The 15,733-nt window shown below is 42.6% G+C and overlaps 1 long non-coding RNA gene across 1 annotated transcript in view; it reads right to left on the reverse strand.

Annotated features, from left to right (window-relative positions):
* The window catches only part of LOC135365630 (uncharacterized), a 40,188-nt gene that overhangs the window by 17,049 nt on the left and 7,406 nt on the right, over positions 1 to 15,733 (reverse strand). Inside the window, exons 2-6 of the long non-coding RNA XR_010413813.1 lie at positions 8,799 to 9,346; positions 6,121 to 6,266; positions 3,353 to 3,479; positions 2,664 to 2,874; positions 1,326 to 1,420 (exon numbers count right to left, since the gene is read on the reverse strand). This is a non-coding gene — a long non-coding RNA (uncharacterized LOC135365630). The remainder of the gene's footprint in view (positions 1 to 1,325; positions 1,421 to 2,663; positions 2,875 to 3,352; positions 3,480 to 6,120; positions 6,267 to 8,798; positions 9,347 to 15,733) is intronic.

Genomic DNA, 15,733 nt, shown 5'->3' on the forward strand with positions numbered 1-15,733 from the left:
ATAAAGAACTCTTCTTAAAGTCTTCTGTGTGGGGTGCTGAACATACTAGAAGGAGTTTAACATTCTGAAACATAAGGCGTAAGTTAAGCAAGGATTGAAAGATGAAGCTAACGAGACAAGCAAGACTAAACTCATATAGAGCCTTGCACACCACCATGTTGGGAAAAGGCTGCTGTGTTCAATATGATATAATAAAAACTAATTATTGTAGACTCATGAGAGCTTATCCAAGAAACATCCTGTCACTTTAATACCCAGGCAGGATATTAAAGATATTTTCATACTGAGAACCTTTCACTAATTCTCCTGTCTATAACACTGCAGTCTACGCTTTCACTTTCAAATTCTAGCTACTTCGATCTAATGGCAACTCTTTAAGAGTGCAAAAAAAGGAAGTACAAACTATAAAAAATGTTGTAATTAAAAAAAAACAAATAATCAAAAGAGTCTGTTTAACTGTTGCTTTCTGAGCTGCAAAGATCATGACAGATGTAGGAAGCTGAGTTGAAGAAAAGTTATGTTTGTCTTAGCTAACATTTTCTTCAAATATGAGGGGCTAAATATGTTGCCATTGTGCAGAGATTGGCTGATGTATCACTCAGATGCTTCTAGGATCAAAGAAAAATAGAAAGGCCTCATGAGGAGCAATTGATCAAAGTCACCAGGGGCCAAACTGCATTCTCAGAATCCTTGTGAGTGAGTAATCCACACCCCCATTCTCTCTCCAGCTCCAAGTAAGGTGAGTCCAATGGGCAAACTCTCATTTGGCCTCTCTGTCCCTGAGAACACTGCTTATGCTCCCTAGCACACACTGATGTCTACTTTTATAAAGGTCAAGGAGTCCGGGGCACCTGGCTGGCTCAGTCGGTGGAGCATGCGACTCTTGATCTTGGGGTTGTGAGTTTGAGCCCCACATTGTGTGTAGAGATTATTTAAAAATAAAAAAATCTTTGGGGTGCCTGGGTGGCTCAGTCGGTTAAGCATCTGACTCTTGATTTCAGTTCAGGTCGTGATCTCAGGGTCGTGAGATAGGGCCCCACGCTGGGCATGGAGCCTGCTTAAGATTCTCTCTCTCCTTCTCCCTCTGCCCCTCTCCTGCCTGCATGCTCTCTCACTTTCTCTCTCTCTCTCTGTCAAAAAAAAAAATCTTTAAAAAAAATTTTAAAATAAAGGTCAAGTTGTCTTATAACTAGGGTGACCAGATATCCTGCTTTACCAGGCACAATCCCAGTTTATGTCTGTGCTGTCAACCCAAATACCAATAGTGGCTTTTTTCACTCTCAAAAATGTCTCTGTTTAGATAATGAATTATACAGTCACCCTACCTCTAACCAGTTTCAGCAGGAATTCAACGTCTGCTTCTGAGCCTCTTCTATTTACTCCGCACAAGCAGCTGATCTGATGGAATTCCAGTGAATTCCTGTGAAACATAACAATTTGAGTAGTGTCTTAGAAATTAGAGGTAAGAGTTTGAGCTATAATTTATACGTGCCAGGAACCCTCAGAAAAATTCCCAGATTACATGTAATAAACATAAATCCTTGTTGCAGTCCTCTGGAAAATAAATAAATAATTTTTAAAAACATAAGGAAGGCCCATCCTACAACCTCAAGTGAAGATGGTCAAGGGACTCAGAAAACCCAGGGCAAAGAGCTTCATGACAGCAGAACTGGGAGGCGCCACCAGAAGCGCCGTTCTGAGGACAGGGTGTTTGGTCTGAGTGGGTGGCATGCTCCTAATAACGTGTCCCTTATCCCCATTGGCCACTGAACAGCACATTCCACAGTTTTTGATCCCTTGGCTCTCCCGCCTTCCCCAGCTCTGAGTCTTTCACAGAGGAGTCTGAACTGTTGCTTCATTTGTTTTATTTTTAAGAAACAAATCTGTTGAGGTCTTAACATAGAACAAACCGCACATGCTTAAAGTGTACAATTTAATTAGTTTTGACATCTGTTTGCTCCTATCACGATAATGAACATACCCATGACCCCAAAAGATCCCCCCACCCCACCCCACCCCTGGTAATTCCTCCAGTCAGCCCATCCTGCTCCACAACTCCCATCCCCAGGCATCTTTCATGTGGTTTAAAACAAAACAAAAGAAACAAACAAATAACATTTTTAAAAAGTGATCCTTCTCAAATATTTTTTTAATTGCTTAATTTAAACCGCCTGAAGCTCTCAGGTTTCTTGCTAATCCATGTGAAACGTATATAGCAATCTGCTTAGTTGTCTGGCACACTTTTCACATTAAAAAAATAAATAAATAAAATACAAGAAAATTCCAAGAGAGCAAAGAACATATTTGGCTTGTTTAACAAGCGTAAGGAAAAGAAGCATTTGCTTTAGTTTAAAGCCATTAAAAGCATTCTTTCCTATGGAAAGGCGAATTGCCAGGAATAGCTAGACACTGAAATGGTCCAAGTTTTTATTAAAAAATGAGAGATGGCATCACTAAAAGAAAGGCCCACTCAGATAATAGAAATAAATCAAATTTTCCCCTGAGTGGAATGCCTTGTTTCCACAAAGGTGTCAATTATTGAGCAACTTTCCCATCAATACTTTATCTAACAAACTGGTAACTCTAACTTTGAAAAAAATGCTCAAAGTTTATTCTTGGTTTGGATTGCTTTGGCTCTGGGGAAAAAAAAGCAAACAACCAACCTTTTCTTTTTAATGATGGGAAACATTGGAAGAGCACAGTTCTGAGATTCTTCCATTAGGTAACTTCATGAGCTTTCAAGTCATTTCACTTCAGCTTTCTCGTGGTATGATGAAGCATCTTCAAAGCCCCTTCAAGCTCTAAATTTTATACTTTGTGACCTTTCCAGGAATATCTGTGTCCAACAAAGGGCCCAACTGGTTCACACTCACCCTGGCATGGAAAGAAGAGAAAAACCAGAAATTCCCCTCCCATGGCACTCCTCTGCCATAGCTGTTAAACTGGCTAGTGTTGTATAGCTATTATATAACTTTGGCGGACTCAACCAGAAAATAACTTCCTTAAAAATCAAAAAAATATTAACTGAAGGACTAAAGAACGATGTCACAGAAATGGTCCGAGGAGAAAAGGCTTAGCCCAGGGTAGCTCATTACACGGCATCTTGTGGCCACCACCGTTATTCCAGAGAGAAAAAACCTTTCAAGGTCTCCATCACTGAGTCGCCAGCTCCCAGTTCAGTCTCCTAATCCGGTGTTTCCCGGCCTGTTACGTGCCCCAGTACTACAGAAAATGAAGGTTTTTACACCACACCGAGGTACAGGAGGGTGCTGAAGGTCAGGGGTCGCATGTCCAGGAGCTTTGCCTCCCCTAGTCCCCACCAGGTATTTCCAAGGACTGAAGAGTGCCACACCTCAACGTCCTATGACCTAGGCCAGGTCTACTGCGGTGGGACAGCACACTGGTTGCGAAGCTCCACCCAGGGCAGCACCGTCTACTTGGCTGACACAGAGCAGGTTACATTGCCCAGCTGCAGGAGCCTAGGAAAACAAACATCAATTTTTACCTTTTACTTCTGTAATAAGAGGCAGGTCCCCATAAGTTGGGGAATTCCCCCAAACAGATGCAGGCAGATGATGGGGGGAAAGGGAAGGGGTGAGGGGTGGGAAGACCCGCCAAAAACCTATTCACGTACACAAATTTGTTTCACTGGACCTCGCCAAGAACAAGTGTGCCGTATGACAGGAGGAAGACACCTTGGGCTTAGAAACATGACTTCCGTAGAGCTTGATACCGCATAACTGTGAGATCTGTCTGCCTCCCTGGAGCTACTCAAAGCAGCAACACTAAATTCAGTGAGCCCATTCTTTCACAGGAATAATTCCATCTGCGTACTAAACAGTATTACCCAGAAGCCCAGGTACAAGTGCCTCTGGCCCTGCTCTGGCCACACCCCTCCTCTTCAGGTGAGGTGACCAAGGGACCACTCAGCCTCACCTGATGTCCCCACTCTGGGCACGTACCATTCACCCCTTCTAGACTATACTCTGCGCATCCAGGACTCGGAATTCCCTACCCAAATGACCACTTCCAGGGCCAGTGCAAGTTTTTTGCTAAGGAATCAAATGCTATACTATTGGGTGCACACACTCAGCACTGAAGGATGGCTGATGGGTGACTCTTTGTGGGGAGCACATATGTGACTGGAACATGGGGGTTGGAGGGTGTGCACTTATCTGTGAGGCCCCTGCAGGGAAGGACAGAACGAGGGTGGGAAGAGAAAAGGAGTGGAGATGGAGAGACTTTACTTCTTCTTTACCTACTCAAAAGTCAAGACAGCCAGGCCATCACCTGCCCTCAAAGCAAGATCATCTATATCATTATCTATATCATGTGGCCTTTCAGAGCTTCCTCGACACAGAACTTGGAGATCATTAGCCCCATTCAGAACTGAAAAACCACAGAGACTGAGCCACCCCCATGCCTCAGCTAACTGGGATAGAATTCAAGCCTTCTGATCCCATAAGACCAACTGTATCTCCTGGCAGGCGAGGGCACACTGCTCTGGGAGGGCCGTCCACAACACTAGAGCTACCTCAGAGTATAAGGAAATGGTAAGGGCACTCACCCGGACCAAAGACAGGGTGGGACAACATGAGGGGCAACAGTGTTGCTCCTGCCTGGGATCCTAAAACCACAGATTTCCACATGAGTCCCTTCCTCATCCTACAGCTAAGACGCTGTATTTTTCTCAGTCAGACCTACCATGCTAACACCAGCCTCTGTCACTCTGCTTCCTAGGGGGACAATCAGAATCCAAGCCTAACCCTCCACACCATATCAGACGCAGGGCTTTAGGACTACACAGTTTCACCATTGATTCTAGCCTCTGGGAGGTGCAGCACTACATCTATGTCACCCCATGTATGACTGGATTGAGGCTGCGCACTTGATCCCAAGCCAGCCAATTCAATGGCTTCCCAGCAGCTGAGTCATTTCTCCCTTGGAAAAACATGAACTAATAGGTAGCCTCAGCCAGTGATGACCTGATACAGCATTAGGGCTGGCAGCCAGGTTGGCCGATATGCAAGATGAAAAAGCAAAGAAAGTCCACTGATGAGGAGAATGCATCCAATACACAGAAACAGAAGCAAGAGACTATGCATCCCCTGAGAGCCTGGGGGAGTGGTTTCGGGTTCCTCGTGGCTCTCCAGGCTTCAATGTGGTGGCAATCTTTCATTGAAATTAAATTTTCTTCCTGCACAAGGGGCCAATGATATTTCTGTACCCTTAAACACGCTATAAAGACAAAAACAGGTAAAAACACCTGATTTCACTTGAGCACACCTGCATGTGTCTAGCATGAAGCCCAAAGAAACTTGAGTAGAAGTCTACGCAGTTCAAGATCACTCTTTAAGACCCCATTCACACAAATTAATATTCCCAACATCTGTCATCTAGGTTCCACAACCATCAGGATCATGAACCATATATACCCCTGACGACCTCTGGTCCCATGCTCCTTGCTCAGAGGATGGCTGAGTCGTCTGCCTTCCAACCCTGACTTTCCCTGAAACACCATCTATACCTCTACACTGAGATTCTTGCACAGAGTTCTTCCTCTCACTCGTACCAGACCACCCTGAGAAAGAATGGAGTCCTATCCTAACGTGGTTCCTTTGGACCTCACTACATCACGTACCAGGCATCAAGCACCATGGCACTAGCTACTTCTTGAAGAACTGCCCATAGCAACCATTCCTCCTCCTGCACCCTGTTCTGCTTTCAATCCTCAAACTTCTATCCTTTTGATATATGCCCTGTTTCAGCACTTAGACTTAACACCAAGCACAACCTTCTGGATACCCCTTGGCTTCTCAATATCTATAATTCGGGCTCACATCAGCTACTCTTCTCTGAACACCCTTGGCAAACCCCCATCTCAGTAGTGATCCTTTCCTATCCCTGCATGGTCAAGTGTACCCTGCTGACCAGAAAGCAGGTACCAACCACAAGACTTCGCACCTCCATAGGCACAAAACTGGAAATCATTTGGCTAATATAATAAATTAATCACTGCAAAACTGTAGAGAATCAAAACCCTGTGAGTCACAGCTGGACTGAACACATTTCACACCAAACTTCAAAATCCCATCAGACACACAGTTTACATAAATTCACCTTTTAAATATAAGCTGTCACAATGTTGTTCACAGAAGCAACAGTCCAGGGAAAATGTCATTATGTGCAGTGGAAGGTCTTAATCTGACTGGGCAGTGAGTGAAATTATCCACAAAGATGCATTCTCCAGGGAAGGCCTCAGGGACCTGAGGAAAGCAATCAAAGAGAATTCTTTTTCCTGGAAGAGAAGCTAACCATAAAATGTCTAATCTCTAATGAAGGGCACACCTCTCCTTAGCAGTGCAAAAACGGATTTAAGCTTTACATAGTTAAACAAACTGCCTCCAAGAACCATTATTTCTCTTTCTGCTTTTCAACTTAGGTCTTCAGAAAGCTGCCAGTCATTCTTACCTGGGAACTCAGATTTTACTGTAACACAATGACCACCTGATACAGCTGAAGCTCTTTGATCTTATCCAGATGCAAGTACCTCTCACCCCTGGGTCTTTGTTCATACCGTCAACCCTGCCCTGTGGCTTTGCCCCTCCTGGCTTCCCACTGAAATTCCAACTTTTCTTCAAGGCCCAGCTCAAATTCCTCCCCATTTGGCAGTGATCTTTCTCATAGCTCTGAATTCTGACAGTGCTTACTACCCATGTCACTAATTTGGCATCTGTCGTGTATTGCGTGATGTTGTTGATTTCCTATGAAGTCAACTTTCTCGTTCTATTTAGCCTCCCTGGAACTCTGATATCTATCAACATCCCACTGATGAACTGCAAAGCGATATGAAGAAAGATTCAACTCAATATATTGCATATACGTAAGGCTGAAATGAATATATATGTTTGAGAAAGATTTTGAGAAATAAGATTTGAAATAAATTGGGTTGTTCAAATCCCACTCTTGGATTTGGGGTGGCCGCATAAAATGCCTGTCAACTGTGGCATCTCCAGTCTTGCGTCTGGCTGAACAGGGACAATCTGGACAAGGGCAGATGAAAGAAAAACTCTGACTGTGGTCCAGAAGAACCCATGGTCTGAACACCAAGTTCAAAATTCCAAGGTTATCTAAAAAATGGCAATCCAAAGGGGCAAAAGAATGCAATGTATGGAATAGTTCAAGGCAACTGTTTCAAAATTAAAGTTGTAAACAGCTGGAAAACTCTTTTTTTGTGGCCCCTAGGGCATGACTTAGAGATAAAAGTGGAAACTTAAAACAACCATACAAGGCTGGGCAGTGATTCTTAGGTACTAACACTCAAGGATCTACAACACCCTCTTCTACAAGACTCACATTCCTTCCACCTGTGGATATATTCCCTCAGTCATGTATACTCTGTTCAGTGAGGATTTTCTCTTGGTATATCTCCAGAGTGTAGCATAATGCCTGGAACCCAGTATGTTCTCAGTAATAATATATTTAATTCTAAAAGCTGCTTTGTTCAGTTATATGCTTAGTACCTTAGAAAGTGACTGACACATAGTAGACTCAATCAATATTTGTTGAATTAATGGGAATGAATGAATTGGTGAATAGATGCTTGCCAATGTGCCCAACCCTCTCTAGGTGTTGGAGAACATGAGCTTTCCCTCTAGTAGGTTAAAGGAATTAAATTATTGTGATATATTTTATTCAGTGTCAAGTGAATATGGGAAGGATGGGGGTACCTCATTAAAGGTGAATATGAAATAACCATTGAATCACCTTAGACCAAATGCCCCAGCTAATCTAGATCTAGTGCAGTAAACAATTAAATAAAAGACCATCAGTCACCAATCCATTGCAGACATCAATAGTCTAAAGTATTCCTCCTTGATATACAAGGCAATTAAATTTTAGTCATGAAAAGGCTGGGCTCCTTGTCATAGCTCATTCCCCCAATATTTGTGAGAACCAAACACCTCTCCTAATAACAAACACACGCCATAAGAATCAGATTGAAAACCACCACCCTCAAGCACCCCTGGCCCGACCATAAAAACACATGTGCCTTTCCTTATGTCTGTATCACTGATAAAAGTTAAGTGTCCAATCCGGCTTACACCTTGACACAGACAACAGCCTTTAATCTTCTAAAGGTGCAGTTATGTACAAATACACACACGTGTACACACACACACAGACACCACCATGTGGCTCCTAAAGGCAAGAGTTTAATACTTCCCTGAAAAACAACAGCTTAAAGACTACTGAATTAGGGGATATTGGTTAATTACTCATTTATTAAATTATTCACTTACTCTTTATTCATTCATTGAACATTTATTGAGTCCCTACTCTGGCAAGTATTTTTCTAGGTATTGCAGAAAATTCAAAGACAAAAATAAGACACATTCCATATCTTCAATGATACTGCCATCAGTTGGAGAAAAGAGACAGAATCACTGTGGAATGAGATCTATGCCAACACAGAGAAGTCAGGGAGCTGCTATGATCACACGAGTCCAGGAACTCACTTTTACTGAGCACCTGCTCTGTGTGAGGAGCTTTTCAGAGGGTATTTCACTAATTCTTACAACAGCCCTATGCAGGAGGTTTTTTAAAAATCCAAGTTTTAAAAAAGAAACTTGAGGAATTTAAGTATTTGTTCCAAGTCACTCAGCTAGCAAGTAGTGGAACCAGGATTTTAATCGAGCTGTATTTGACTCACGAGTCTGTTACCTGGAGTATTTGGGCATGGCTTCAATGAAGAGATGAAACTTTCTGTAAATATTAAAAGAGGAAAAGTCACTTACCAGGCAGAACTTGTGAATGGGTAAGAGGGCATCCTGACCAGTAGGAATAGCATATTTGGAGACTCTTCAGAGGAGACTATGTAAGGACCAGCTAGTAGACCAGTGCAGCTGGGCAAAGGGTAAGGTATAGGACTGCATGCATGTCGTGTCATCTGGATCACTTCCTCGTTTCTTTTGGAAGTTCTCACTCTGGACCAAATACACCATCTCTTCCATGAGCAGTCCGAGTTTACAAACATGTGACCATTGCGAGCCGAAGGAATCCTCTCACCCTCCCTTTGCTGGCAGCTTAGATAATGTTTATTTTTCATCATTGCCTCATTAACCTCACTGTGAGGAATTCAGGTTCATCAAAGCAGCATTACCAATATTTACGTCAGTTTTCAAACTTAATTTCTCAGTGTGGAAGAGAAACAAGGCAGTTGTGAAATGTTTTTATTTCATGAGCACAGGACTTCTATAATTGCTTCTCATTTTGGCTGTCATTGAAGATACCTCCCTGTTTTTCCATTCAAACAGTAAACACTTCCTTTGACTTCCTGGACTTCCTGAATAAGAAGATAAATAGTAATGACTCTTACATGTTTCATTATAATGAACTGTATTTTTGAGGTCATTGTAAATGCTGTGCAATACATCTCCATGAAATAAGATATGATTGAGAGAGTGACTATACGCCTGACACTCTGATTCCATCCCAGGGACTGGTCTGTCTCTGGATATTTTCTGGTAGTACAGTCTGGATATACCTGGAGCCTCTGACAGCCTGACTCAACTCTGCATCTTTATCAGTATCTCTCCTCATGGATGCTAAGCCCTTTGAGGGCAGGGTCCACCCCTTGCTCACCCCTGTATCCCCAACATCTGCCATAGTACTGAGTACCTACTAGGATGCTGACAGTTTTTGTTAAATAAATGATTCCAAAAAATCATCCCCAAATGGTTCTTCTGCCATCTGCTGTGTTTGCCAAAAAATTATCAGTTATTAACACATTTAAGGAACCCAATAGGATAATTAATTCAGGGCGGCCTCTGATAGGAAAAATGCCAGTTTTGATCAAGGAAGATGAAAGAGAATTGTGGTTGGACAAAATTATAATACATGACTACTCCTGATTCTCACCTCCCTGTGCAGTGTGTCAATTCTATGCCCTTACATCAATGTCTTTGTGCAGCTCAAACCAGGGCTGACAGTCATACCACCTCCAAAGTACCTGACCTTCCTGAGTTGCTTTCTTCTCTTTAGTTTCCCCATCAATACTCTGCTAGACAGTGACAGCTAGACGGTGAGGATATGGGATGCTAACAGAAACATGACTTGCTGGAAGAAGAGGACAAGGGCTCTGTGGGCTGGGTTTGGGATATTAGAAGACTTTGCAAAATAGTCAGTCAATGCTTCCAAGCATAGACAAGTGAGGGAGTAAGGGTATCCAAATATCCTACACGCTAACAAGGCTAAGCAGTGGGAAGCAGAATTGAAGCAAACCACCCAAATGCCCCCTTGGCTGTTGTTCACTCACTCTTCCCCAAGCAGATCAAGGACGAGATATTACAATGACAGTGAAGCAGCAAACCCATGGCTGAGAGGCAATATGGTTGTGGCTTCTGAGTCAAGGAATCCCCAAACTGTAAAAAAATGATGCTAGCAAGTGAGGACCTTGCCATTCATCATACAGTTTTTGGGTGAATCAAAACATCAGAAGTTTTTTCTTTCTGAGCCAGAAGCAAGCAGCTGCTCCAAAACAGAAGTAGATGCAGAGCCTTGCCGCACAGAGCCAGGCTAGCCAGGCTCAGGTGCCCAGAGCCCAGCCCCAGCTGGCCAGCGGCAAGGATGGGGTCCTGGGTGTGATGGTAGCCGAAGGTACCACAGACCACGGCAACAAGCACACGCACGGAAAAAACAAGGCTGCTGGGCCCAGACATCCATCCAGTGCCAGGAGGTACTTGAGGGAGGAAGCAGCCCCAGTGCTCAAGCACTGACGCTAGAGCGAGGGTCATGGGAGGAAAAAGCCACCCTACTTTGTCCACAGGCTGGCCTCCCCTCCATTCTCTAACCCTCGTATTCTCAGGGGCAGAGCAGTGATCTCCTGGTTGCTGTTGCCAGAGCTCCTAACTCACACACACATTAGACTCTTTTGTCCATGTTCCTAGAGGGGGAAACAGGACCCAATTTCAACTAATGAATTTTGGACACTGGGGAAGTGAAATTAAAGTGATTTTGTGGGTGAGGGCCTCTGGGTTGATTGGATGTACTGTTATGGCGTCCACATCTGAATGTATATGGAGCAGATGTGTTACATACTTGCATTCCCCTACTCCTTAAGTATCTGAGGGATTCTCCTATTCAGGGTGTGCGGCACATAGAAAGGTGCTAATGAAACTGAGGGTTGCTGGAGTGGTGGGGGGTGGGAGGGATGGGGTGCCTGGGTGATAGACATTGGGGAGGGTATGTGCTATGGTGAGCACTGTGAATTGTGTAAGACTGATCAGTCACAGACCTGTACCTCTGAAGCAAATAATACATTATATGTTTAAAAAAAAGAAGAAGAAGAAGATAGCAGGAGGGGAAGAATGAAGGGGGGGAAATCAGAGGGGGAGACGAACCATGAGAGACTATGGACTCTGAGAAACAAACTGAGGGTTCTAGAGGGGAGCCTGGTGATGGGTATTAAAGAGGGCACGTTCTGCATGGAGCACTGGGTGTTATATGCAAACAATGAATCATGGAACACTACATGAAAAACTAATGATGTAATGTATGGTGATTAACATAACATAATAAAAAAATAATAAATAAATTTAAAAAAAAAGAAAGGTGTTAATGGAACATCATCCCCCCACCACAACAAACTGCCTCAGGTGGTCCAGAAGAAACACTACAAAATCCTACAAGGGGAAAGGGAAGCTAGGGCTTATTCATGCTATTTCCCAAGTGCATCATCACCATCTGTATGAGGCAGCCACCTGGTACACCTCTTTTAAAAATTAAAAAAAAAATCTGAAAACTATAAAACATTGATGAAAGATATTAAAGGTGACACCAACAAATGGAAAGATACTCTGTGCTCATGGATTAAAATAATCAATATTGTTAAAATGTCCATACTACCCAAAGCAATCTACAGATTCAATACAATTCCCATCAAAATAACAGCAACATTTTTCACAGAACTAGAACAGATAATACTAAAATGTGTATAAAACAACAAAAGACCCTGAATACCCAAAGCAATCTTGAGAAAGAACAAAGCTGGAGGTATCATAATTTCAGATTTCGAGAATATACTAAAAAACTATAGTAATCAAAACAGTATGGTACTGCCATAAAAAGAGACACACAGATCAACAAAACAGAACAGAGAGCCCAAAATAAACCCATGCTTATATGGTCAATCAATCTATGACAAAGGAGGCAAGAGTATACAATGGGGGAAAGACAGTCTTCAGTAAATGGTGCTGGGAAAACTGGACGGCTACATGCAGAATGAAACTGGACCACTTTCTAACACCATACACAAAAATAAACCCAAAATGGACTAAAGATCTAAACGTGAGAACTGAAACCATAAAAATCCTAGAAAAGAATGCAGGCAGTAATTTCTCTGACATTGCTCATAGCAACATTTCCCCAGGTGCTTCCTAAGGCAAGGGGGGAAAAAAGCGAAAATAAACTCTTGGGACTATATCAAAATATAAAAGCTTTTTGACAGCAAAGGAATCCATAACCAAAACAAAAAGGCAACGTACTGAATGGGAGAAAATATTTGCAAATCATTCATCCAATACTGGGTTAATATCCAAAATGCCTAAAGAACTTATCAACTCAACACCAAAAAAGAAAAAAAAAATCTGGTTAAAAATGTGCAGAGGATCTGAATAGATATTTTTCCAAACAAGACACACAGATGGCAAACAGACACATGAAGAGATGCCCAACGTCACTAATCATCAGGGAAATGCAAACCACAATAAGATTTAACTTTACACCTGTCAGAATGGCTAAAATAAAAAAGATAATACATAACAACTGTTGGTGAGGATGTGGAGAAAAATGAAACTTGTGCACTGTTGGTGAGAATGCAAATTGGTGCAGCCACTGTGGAAAACATTATGAAGGCTCCTCAAAATATTAAAAATAGAATTACCATATAAGCCAGTAAATCTGTTGGGTATTTACCCAAAGAAAATGAAAGCACTAATTTGAAAAGATATATGCACCCCTATATTTATTTCAGCTTTATTTGCAATAGCCAAGATATGGAAGCAGCCCAAGTGTCCATCAATAGAGGAATGCATAAGGAAGATGTGTTGTGTACACAGATGCACACATGTGTACACACACACACACACACACACACACACCACTGGAATATTATGCAGCCATAAAAAAGGGATGGGGTCTTGCCATCTGTGACAGCATGGGTGGACCTAGAGGGTATTATGCTAAGTGAAGTAAGACTGAGAAAGCAAATACCATACGATTTCACTCATTTGCAGAATGAAAACCCACAATGAATAAAACCCACAAATGAATAAGCACCCACAATGAATAAACAAACAAAAAGCAAAATCAAACCTATAAATACAGAGAATAAACTGATGGTTGCCAGAGAGAAAAGAGGTTAGGGCAAAATGGGTGAAAGGGAGTGTGAGATACAGGCTTCTAGTTACAGAATTAGTAAGTCACAAGAATTAAAGGTACAGAATAGGGAATACAGTCAACAATACTGTAAGAGCACTGTATGGTGACAGATGGCAGCTACACGCGTGAGTATAGCATAATGTATACAGACGCTGAATCACTGTGTTGTACACCTATAACTAATATAGTATTATATGTCAGCTACACTCAAATTTAAAAACTGAAACAAATTAATTTAAATTAAATAGTAGCTGTTAACCTTCTACTAAGCTCTTGTTGAAATTACAGGTCTTGTGATATTCCCATTTGGAGTTGGGTCGACTCAGATTCAATGACGAACACGATGGGAAGGGCCCACAAGCCTTACTCGTGAAGTTGAAATGGTACATCCAAGAACACAGCTGCTTTGGCTCTAGTGGTATCTTGGGTTTACATGATAAATGGCAGCCACCCTTTGAGGCAAACTTCTATCCCTCCACTCTGCCATTTAAGGTAAACCCACTGGCTCAAACTCCTTTGAGCTCCCCAATTTACAGAGGTCATCTTAAACACCTAGGCCTGGTTCACTGATGGTTTGTCTAAGCTGAAACCTAGTGGTGTTCACTGGGCTGTTGTGGCTATTCAAACCCAGTGCCAGGTATGGAGAACTGAAAATAGATGAAGTTGCTTCATTCAGTGGCAGAACTCAAGGCAGTCCTCACAGCTCTGGCCAACAAACCCCTTAATGAAACGAACTATATTTTTACCGACTCTTGGTTCTTGCCAATGGCTTAGCTGTCTGGTCTGCCACTTGGAAGATGACGGACAGACAGAGATTAAAGACACCCCTCTTTGGGGCGTGCACTATGGAAACAAGTCATGGTTGTCATTCATGTAGTTCCCACAGGGGTCCATTTTCTGATGAGACCATCTAGAATCAAGCTGCTGATCAAGGCTGCGCCATTCAGATCGCCACCATGGCCACTTGGATCCATCACTGCACTGACCACATTCATACAAAAAAATGCACCACCCATGCAACAAAAAATGATAATGCAGAAGCTAACACTGTGACTTGTAACTCCTGCCAAAAGTTGGTCCATTTGTCTTACGGTAAAAGAAGCCATACTGCATTGGTATTAATGCCTTCTGCTCTTGGCAAATTGACTATGTCAGACCTTGACCTCCTCCCAGGGATACTGTTGGAACCTCACCACAGGTGACACTTTTTCAGGGTACAGTGTTGCTGTTCTAGTCCAATCAGTCAACTCTGGCCACACCACTGTGGCTCTGGAAATGAAACGGTGTCATTTTTTTCTGCTTTCTGGATCATTTATAATCAGAAAATGGTACGCCTTTTGTTGTAAAGACCACCCAACAAGGGCCAATAGTTAAGATATTTGATGGGTACTCCATGCTCCCTCCAATCCACGGGTCTCAGAGATTATTGAACACTGGACCAGCCTTCTCAAAAATCATTTCAAAAAGATTCTGACTTGAAAATTTCTTCTTTAATACTTCCTGGTCCACAAGTAAGTAAGGTAGTTTGGCCACTGAATGCAGCAATCCCCAAAAAGGGTTTGTCCCGGGTAGTGATCAGAAAGAAAGGGGTTATATATACCTATTTTGAAAATCCAACATTCCAACCCTAACAATTTCTGAACATGACATAGCCTTCTCCCCTAATAGCAACCTCAGGACAGCCTGTTTGGTATACCCTCTGAGTGGCAATCCAGACAAAAGGGGACCTACCATATCCAAACTTAAATCTGAGTCAGCCACCTGGATTCTCTTATTGAATTACAATGGTCTTAGATCATGAAGACAATGACCATGTAGTTGGGTACATTGAGTTTCCACGTAGGCCAGGAGGAGGACAAAACTGGTCTCTGTAAATTTATAAAGAATGCTCTTGTCCCACTTGTACCTGATTTTTCTAGACAAAAAGTTGGGGTTCAACTAGGGAATGACTGGGGGAGGGGAGAGAGAAGTGCCATTATAGCTACTGGCATGGAAAGCATGACTTCACAGCCACTGAAGGAAAGTAACAGTCCTAGCACTGGGGTGGGGAACACCTCAGACCCCTGTTACCAGTGGAGGGACATCCTGTGGTGCAACTGTCACGTACAAAGGCACCTCTGTCACTCTAGTTTGGGATTTTTTGCTAAACTTGATTTAGGTCACCATTACACAGGTTTTGTTAAGTCATGGGGGTAGACGTGGAGGGGAGGAATAATCAATGCTCTCTTAGTCGCCTACATCCAGCACCATAGCCTAATAAAACAATCATATGGCCCATTGGAGTGAAGCAGGA

The sequence above is a fragment of the Mirounga angustirostris genome, unplaced genomic scaffold (assembly GCF_029215605.1).
Source record: "Mirounga angustirostris isolate CCGP_5_RB_7025 unplaced genomic scaffold, mMirAng1.0.hap1 SCAF_8, whole genome shotgun sequence".
Classification (NCBI taxonomy): Eukaryota; Metazoa; Chordata; class Mammalia; order Carnivora; family Phocidae; genus Mirounga; species Mirounga angustirostris.